The sequence below is a fragment of the Anser cygnoides genome, chromosome 4 (genome assembly GCF_040182565.1).
Source record: "Anser cygnoides isolate HZ-2024a breed goose chromosome 4, Taihu_goose_T2T_genome, whole genome shotgun sequence".
Taxonomy (NCBI): domain Eukaryota; kingdom Metazoa; phylum Chordata; class Aves; order Anseriformes; family Anatidae; genus Anser; species Anser cygnoides.
Genome location: NC_089876.1, coordinates 3,191,946 through 3,200,977, shown reverse-complemented (window position 1 = coordinate 3,200,977; position 9,032 = coordinate 3,191,946).

Here is a 9,032-nt window from a genome sequence, read left to right as displayed (position 1 = left end):
CTCTCCGAGGCTCAGCCCGTGAACATCCCAATCTTTTGGGAGCTGCAGTGTGTTCTCCGGGGCCTCCTGCTCCCTCCTCTCCATGCAAAGGTCCCCAACACGTTTCCCATGGGTCTAGAAGGAGCTGCTGCTCTTTTCCCCCTCTGTTCCCAGGGGCAACAAGGGACACAACTTTTCTCTCGGTGCCCAAACAAAATTACGAAGCCGGATGCCTCTGGGGAGAACAGGTCACCCCCGGTGGGCTGTGCCTCAGTTTCCCTATCTATCACAAGAGGATTAGCGCGCTTCCAGGACGCCGTGAGGTCCATAAATAAACGTGGCCAGGGCAGGACCCAAGCATCACGTAGGTGGGAACCCAGCACCGCCCAGGAAGAGAAAACACGGCCTTGCCTCCACAATTAGCAGGGTGACGGGCAGGGACGTCAACGGGGGCGGATGCGCTGGGTTCCCCTCCGCCCAGAAATGACTGCAGTCGCCGTGCCCGGCTCTTCCAGTCTTCCTGTTTATCCCGAGGGTGAAGGCAGAGAGGTTTACGCAGTCCTGGTGCCACTCCTTCCCTACCAGACCTGCACGCTGGGGTGGGAGGAGAGGAGAAACCCCGTCCTGGTACAACTCCCACTTTGCAAAGTGCTTCTGGGCTGGGATTTCTCCTGCTGGAGAGGGTTTTGCAGGAGGATTTCACGGTGGAGAGGAGAAAACCACCTTGTGCATCCCCTGCTTATGAAGCCCCATGCTCACCCAAGAGGACTCTGGGGTACAGTCGGGCTCTTGATTTTCCTCTCACCTCCTCAGTGCCCTGGAAGTCCCGTGTCACCTTGCTTGTGTGCAAGGGGGTGATGATGGTGCCGGGAGCTGCAAACTCCCATTGGGACATTATGGACATGGGGAAACAGCCTCAAGTTGCACCAGGGGAGGTTTAGATTGGACGTCCGGAAGAATTTCTTCATGGAAAGGGTGGTTTGGCATTGGAGCGGGCTGCCTCGGGTTGCCCATGGCACTGGTGAAGTCCCCATCCCTGGAGAGCTGATGTGGTTTTAGTGGTGGACTTGTAGGGTTAAGGTGACAGTTGGACTTGGTGTCCTTAAGGGTCTTCTCCAGCCTAAAAATTCTGTGATTCTAAGGCAGACGCAGAAGCTCGGCTCAGACGGTGTGGTGACCATCCCATAATGCTGCCGCAGGTGCAATGCTGTGTTTGCAGGACGTGTTGGCACCTAGATCCACAGAGGAGGCTCAGCAAGAGGTGTCCCACGGGCAGCAGCCCCTCAGCCGGCTTGTCCCCAGCTCCCTCGTGGCACACCAGCAGCCAGAGCTGGACGATGCGCAGGGCAGGGACCACATCCCCCTACGAACACAGCCAAAATCTCCTAAAACCACAAGGAAACCAGCGCTGAGGAAGGCCCAGACACACCGCCCGTGGGAAGCGGAGCTGATCTGCAAACCCCTTGGAGGAGCGAGCGTTGGAGGAAGGATCGGGGAAGCTTTTGGGTCACCCCTGCTGCAGATGGATCTGTCGGTGCCATCTGCCGCATTTCTTTATCGCCGCTCTTCCCCACCGGGCTCAACCTGCTCGATGGGAAGCTCCCGGCGGAGCGCTCAGAGGTGTTTTCTTGCGTCCTGGTCCGTAAGAGCGGTGATGCTATCGGGAGTCTCCGCCCTGCCCGTACTTGCAGGAGGCAATATGCACTCGCTAGGGAGGGTGGGGACTTTCCTCGCTGCCGACTTGAAGGCAACTTCACAGGGGCAGCATCTGTCTCTAATCAGCGCACGACGAGAGCAGACGTTTGATGGCCCCTCCGGCTGCGGGCCACTGGTAGCCATGAGAACGGGGCTGGAGATGTCATTTCTTGCAGAGGCTCTGGGGGATTTATTTTCCCCTCTCTCTGTCTTCTTTCTTTCTTTCTTTCATTCTTTCTTTCTTTCTTTCTTTTTCTTTCTTTCTTTCTTTCTTCTTTCCTTTCTTTCTTTCTTTGTTTCTCTCTCTCTCTTTCTTTCTTTCTCTTTCTTTCTCTTTTTCTTTCTTTTTCTCTTTCTTTCTTCTTTCTTTTTTCTTTTGTTCTTTCTCTTTCTTTCTTTCCTTTTTCTTTTTTCTTTTTTCTTTTTTCTTTTTCTTTTGTCCTATTTCTTTCTTTCTTTCTTTCTTTCTCTCTTCTCTCTTTCTCTCTTTCTCTCTTTCTTTCTCTCTTTCTCTCTTTCTCTCTTTCTCTTTTTCTCTTTCTCTCTTTCTTTCTTTTTTCTCTTTATTTCTTTTTTCGTTTTTCTTTTTTTCTTTTGTTCTTTTTCTTTCTCTCTTTCTCTCTCTCTTTCTCTCTTTCTCTCTCTTTCTCTCTTTTTCTTTCTTTTTCTTTTCTTTTTTCTTTTTCTTTTTTCTTTTTTCTTTTTTCTTTCGTTCATTTTTCTTTTTTCTTTTTTCTTTTTTCTTTCGTTCATTTTCTTTCATTCTTTCTCTTTCTTTTTCTCTCTTTCTTTCTCTCTTTCTTTCTCTCTTTCTCTCTTTCTTTCTTTCTTTCTTTCTTTCTTTCTTTCTTTCTTTCTTTCTTTCATCTTCCTTCCTTCCTTCCTTCCTTCCTTCCTTCCTTCCTTCCTGCAGGTTAGCAATGCTGTGATCTGCTCCCCAAAGGAAGGTTGCCAAAGCAGCGTTCCTGGTCCCAGAGCTGGCGTCCTCAGCTCCAGAAGCTGATGCAAGGGATCAAACCCACCCTGCTCGTCCCAATGGTGCTGGATGTTTCTGATTCCTCCCAAACGCTGCCATCCCTTGCACATGGCGGCGTCCCCATCTCCTATTGACCTGCCACGAGACAGGGGCCATCCCGCACGCCTGCCCGCCTGCCTCCTGACTTATGTCCCCTGCCACGAGCCAGGTGTCACCCCGCCATCTCCACACACGAGTGCAGCTCCTCCGATTTTCACCCTCTGGGAAACCTTCCCCCACGCAAAGGTGTCCCCGGATTTACCCAGGAGACCCTCTCCCTGTGAGTGCTGCTGCTAGGTTTTTCCCAGCCTAATTTTAAGGCAATCCTCGCTGATTAAGAGTGGTTCCAAACCGAAATATCACAGCCAGGATCAGAGGGACAGCATTTAACACAGATGTTCCGAGCTCTCCATTCCAATCCCCCTGACCTGCTTGCAGGATCCCTATTTCCACTCAATTTTTGTTCCAAAAAGCAAACTGTCCTCCAAACCCATGTGCGGTGATGAATTTTGGCCTCCACTCCACCTTATAGCTACATCGATGTTGGGGGGTGCTGCAACTCCCAGTGAGGTTGGGATCACCTCCTATTTCACACGTAGCAGCTGAAAATCCCTGAAATCGCTGAGTCTCGAGGGGATGCTGGTGAGATGGATGGGGTGGCTGAGCCTTCATGCTCCTGGACGCGATGTAGCTATTGCTAAAACCCAGCTGAAGCCCCGGCAGAGATTTTGGGAGAGGCAGTGTGTGCATGTGGGACCGTCTGGGACTGCGAAGGGCCGTTTGGACCCGTTCCCGCTTTGGAGCATTCCTGTCTCTTTACGGCTGATGTTCTCCAGATGTTTTGTATCGCGGCCTCATGTGGAAACCCGCTGGCCCGGGGCCAAATCCTGCTCAGCCCTCCACGCTACAGCCGGCAGAGAGGCGGAGGGTGATGTTAGCTCGCTGCGTGCATGGCATTTAGGATATTTAAAGCACATTTAATGCAACCCTGTGGCTGAACCACAGCTGCACAGAGCCGCGTACTCCGAGCTCTCACTTACTTTTGCACATTTTTGCCTGGGGAAATGCGGTGCCTGTGATCACCCCCCCGTCTCCACGAGTCCATCAAGCGCTGTTAAACAGAAAGACACGGATACAACCTCTGGCTCAGGAAGTCCCGAAGCAGCAAATTGCCGGAAGCTGGGAAAATATAATGTGGAAAGCATTACCCTCGCTTGGCCCTCGCCTCGCATTCCTCCTGAGCAGCTCCTTGGGGTCCCAGCCAGCGGCAGGATGCTGGAGCAGACCGGTGGTGGCTCTGGGCCAGGAGGATCTCTTACCACCTTGCGTGCCTCTGTGTCCACTGCCCTTATTGCCGGGTTTTGGTGGATTTTGCTGAACGAGTGGAAATTGCAACCAAAGAGCAAGGCTGGGGTGGCCCCAGCAGCATTGATGCGGTGAGGCTGCATCAGTCACCGGCTGCCTGCATATAATGCATATAATGTCTTGGATGAGCTGGTTTGACCTCCCTTTAGGGAACTTTCTCATGTAATATCTCTATATTTTCCACCCACGCTGCACCCACTATTCTGTCTGACCCCTGCATCCATCCCTGTGCCGGATCCTGCACAGGGCACCGAGAGCTGCCTGGGTCTCACCATCCCAGCTGGTCCCTGTGGTGGGACCAGAGGGAAAAGATTTGGGTCTTTTTTGCAGGAAAGGAGGGGAGGCAGAGCCCAAAGGCGTTAATGGGGTACGGGAAGATCTGACTGCATCACGGGAATTCCCAAGAACATCTCAGGCAATCTCCTGCATCACAGGAGTGAGCGGTCCCTGCTCCGGAAGAAGACACTTGAAACGTTTTCCTGACGTCAGTGGGAGGAAAACACCCTTGGCAATTGCCTCTCCGTCCTGCCCGACCCCACGGATTTCCCAGCGTGGATGCAAGCGCTGATTACCCAAATTCCCCTTTCCTATTTGGACTGGCTTCTTCCTGCAGCGGAGCGGAGCCCCACGGCGTGCTGAAGGAGAGGAAGAGCCGCGGGGCTGGGGTTACCACCCAGGAGGAATACCTGCTCCACTCGTTCAGCTGGACCCGACGCCCAGCACGAGGTGCCTGGGTGGGTGCGAGGAGGTGGGTCACCCGTGGGCAAGCCCCGTGGAAGCGGCGCTGTCCCCTGACTCACAAAGCCATGCATGAGTCAAAGCCCCGGGTAATCGCGCCCGACTGAGAGGAGGAGAAGGAGTCTGCCCTGCTCCACCCCGCTCCACATCGGTCTGGCACGGGGCAGAATCAAAGTCCTGCTGATGCCACAAAGGGAGTGGAGAAGAGGTCAGAGGAAGCAGCCTCAATAATGCTTCCTCCTAGAAAAGTCTTCCCAGTATCCTTCCCAATATCCTTCCCAAGATCTTCACAAGAAGACGCTGCCGGAGGTCTTCTGCGTCTTATCTCAGAGGCAGAGATGGAGTGGGAGCTCTCAGAATATCTCATTTTTTGACAATTCGGTGGCTGCACTGCCTTCTGGATCAGACAGCAAAGCCACCCCATAGATCTCGAGTGAAAGGAGAGAGAAAGGGAGCCAAGGAGTAGAGGGGTAAATGGCTGTGCTGGAAGAAGGCATTACAGAGGGGCAAAAGAGGGTGATTATTTCCAGCGAAGGAGCTGGAGGAGGGCTCAGGGTGAAGGTGTCCAGGAGCTGGCAGCAATATGCCGTGTGTGCTGGGGCCACAGAAGGCCTGCAGGAGCCCATCTCCTCCTCTGCCCACCAGGTCTCCTCTCTGCGGTACTTCTACAATCAGCCCGGCAAGGCTGGTGAGGATGAAAAAGTCCTCTTGACCAGGCAAAGACAAGGTATGGGGACAGACGGTCCAGACAGGGTGTTTTTATGTCCTTTCTACCGCTGACACCCAGCAAAGTGACTTAAGCCCATTTTTGCTGGCAGACCCGAGCCCACACCGCAACGTCTGCCACCAGCAGAGGGGCCGAGGGCTGAGATCTCGGCAGCGTGGACCTCACCCGGCAGCACGGTTTGGGAAGAAGCCTGAGGGAAACAGCCTCCTCCTCCACACCAGAGGCTGAATCTCAACCACGAGGTCAAACAGGAATCCTCCCACGAGAGCCGCCGGTGCTTTTCTTCTGCCCGATTTCCTCTGGACCTCAGCCGAGCACCTCGAGGAGCCCTGCAAAACCCCCCATGGGCTGTGTGGCACCGGGCATGGGCCAGCCTCCTGTGATGGCAAACACAGGGGGTTTGTCCCCACAGCCACCTCATGAATTTTTGTCCAAACGGGAAATAATTACACGTGTGGCACCCAAGAGCTGCTTAGGTTGGTGTTCACTGACAACTTCTGGGTTTTCTGCTCAGATGAGGGCCCGTAAGGCAGACCATGGCTTCCCTTGGGCCGTGCGGGTGGAGGTAGGCCTCACCCAGAGTGGGGAACCCAAAACTGCCACCGCCTGCAGGCAGGGCTGAAATTCAGCAGCAAAGAGCCTGTCCCTGTCCCTCGGCCCAGTCATGGTCCACCTGCGGCTACCCCAGAGGAGCTGGAGAACCTCAGGGGCCGCCACCGCTCCGGCCTCCACCCGCTTCCCGGGGACACGCAGGTCCCATGGCTGCCCTGTCACTCCGTTTCTCTTGGGCAGACGACAAAACCGTGGTGGCACCCGTGGTCCAGCACCACCTGAACTCAGGCTGGGCCGGGAGGAGGGTTTTGCAGCTGGCTTGGTTCACTTGCGAAGAGCTTCCCAAGGAAACATGGGCTCCTTCTGCACTTGTGCAGCGAGCAGGAGCGGAGGGGAGGAGGTGGTGGCGTCCACACCACAACCTGGCAACCCCTCCTGAGACCCCGGGTCTCACAAAGCATAAACATCCTGGATAGGAAGCAAGAAGAAAGGAGAGCTTTCCACCTTCCCGAGGAGACAGACCCACCCTCCCTTATCACCCCATCTCTCTGCCGTAAGGTCCGGGCATGTAAGCCTGCTGGATTTCTTCTTCCTGCACTCAACGAGTAGGAAAAACTGGATCTTCTCATAAATAAAGTGCTGTGTTATTAGCAGGAGCGTAGGCAGCCCAAGGGTGTGCAAGGAGAAAGTGAACGCTGCAGCTTTCTCTGTAATTAGGGTGATGAATCGGAGCTCAGAAATGTGTCCTCGCTCCCCCAGATGTGCTGTTTCGGGGTTGCCATCTCACGAGCTTCGCACCGCCAGCCAAAGGGGAAACTGAGGCAGGGAGGAAGGTGTACGAAGGGGAGCTGCTTGCCATAGCCGGCAGCAGAGCCTGGCTGTAGGGCAGTCCCAAAGGCCACCCTGCAGCGAGCTGATGTCCAGAGGTCGAAGAAGGCCCTGAAGCTCCAGGCTTCGCCGAGGGAGGATCAGCAGAATCTGATCTACGGCTGCGTTTGCTTTCCAAATTCACCCCATCCCTGCAGGGCCAGGGCTCCGCGGGCTCCTCGCCTGTAGCAGGAGCCCCAGCTGCAGGCACCTCCGGCGTGTTTGGGCACATCGCTCCAGTACCAGTTGGGGATTCCCACAGCAGGAACGGGACTTCATGAGCTTCAAACGTCCCAAAAATGGGCTCCTCATGTCATAGGTCAGGCACCCTGAGGTCAGGGCTGGGATTGTCCTCAAGGATGCTGCAGGTGGGAGAATCGTAGACTCATTTAGGCTGGAAAAGAGCTTCAAGACCCCCAGAACAACCATCAGCCTGACCTGTGGAGTCCCATCACTAATCCACGTCCCTGAGCACCACGTCCACGTGTCTCCAGGGACGGGGACCCCACCACTTCCCTGGGCAGCCCGTTCCGGTGCTTGGCCAGCCTCTCCGGGAAGAAATCCCTCCTGATACCCAACCCAAACCTCCCTGGCACAACTTGAGGCCGTTGAGACCAACAGCTGAAGGACCTCCGTCCTCCAGCCGCCCCTTGTTGGACACCCTCGCTGCCTTCCTCCGCTGGCAGGGGACAAGGAGGTGGTGTAGGACAGCAGAGCGGGTCCCATCCCAGGACTTCCCTCCCATCATCGTGTCACTGAAAAAGGACTTCCAAAATCTGTGGCCGGGACCAGTTTCACCCCAACTCTTCCAAGGGGACAGGGAGGACATCGCTCGGAGCGTGCGTGCAAGATGAGGGATTAAGGAAAGCCAACGAGGGCCATTTTTGGTCTCCTCACGAGGTGGAGATGAGGTTGGCCAGATAGGGCGCGGGAGGAGCCCCGAGCCAGGCAGCAGGGCCGGAGTTTCGGGTTGTGCAACGCCTCCACGGCTCGCCCGGGTGAGGTCACGGAGCAGGAGGCACCTCGGCCTCCTCCACGCTCCAGAGAGAGCGCCCAGAGCGACGGCATTAAACCTGGTGCCACCTCCCTGCGGTCACGCAACGTGCCGCCGGTGTCCCCGCTGCGGGCAGGCCAGCAGGTGGTGGGACAGCCCTGGGAGGGGTGGCATGTCCCCATTGTCCCCACTGTGCCCATTGTCCCCCCATCCCTCCCATCCCCATTGTTCCCCCATCCCTCTTGTCCCCGCTGTCCCCCTTGTCCCAATTACCTCCCATGTCCTTATTGTCCATGTCCCCATTGTCCACCATGTTCCCATTGTCCCTCATCCCCATTGTCACCTGTCCCTATTGTCCCAAATGTCTCCTCCATGTCCCCATTGTCCTCCATATCCCCCATGTCTCTATTGTCACCCTACATCCCCATTGTCCTCCATGTCCCTCATGTCCCCATTATGTCCCCATTGTTCCCATCTCCCTATTGTCCCCCATGTTCCCATTATGTCCCCAGTGTTCCCCATGTCCCTATTGAACCCCTAAGTCCCCATTATATCCCCATTGTCCCCCATGTCCCCATTGTCCCCTTAAGTCCCCATTATGTCCCCATTGTCCCCCATGTCCTTATTGTCACCCTGTGTCCCAATTATGTCCCTATTGTCCTCCATGTGCCCCATGTCCCTATTATCCCCCATGTCCCCATTGTCCCCCACATCCCCATTATGTCCTCATTGTCCCCATGTCCCTACTGTCCCCAATATCCCCATAATGTCCTCATTGTCCCCCATTGTCCCCATTGTCCACCATGTCCCCATTATGTCCCCGTTGTCCCCATGTCCCTACTGACCTCATTGTCCCCCATGTCCCCATTGTCCACCATATTATGTCCCCATAATGACCTCATTGTCCCCCATTGTCCCCATTGTCCCCATTATGTCCCCATTGTCCCCCATGTCCCCATTATGTCCCCATTGTCCCCATTGTCCCCATTATGTCCCCATTGTCCCCCATGTCCCCATTGTCCCCATCATCCCCACTATGTCCCCATTGTCGCCATGTCCCTATTGTCCCCAATGTCCCCACTATGTCCCCGTTGTCCCCC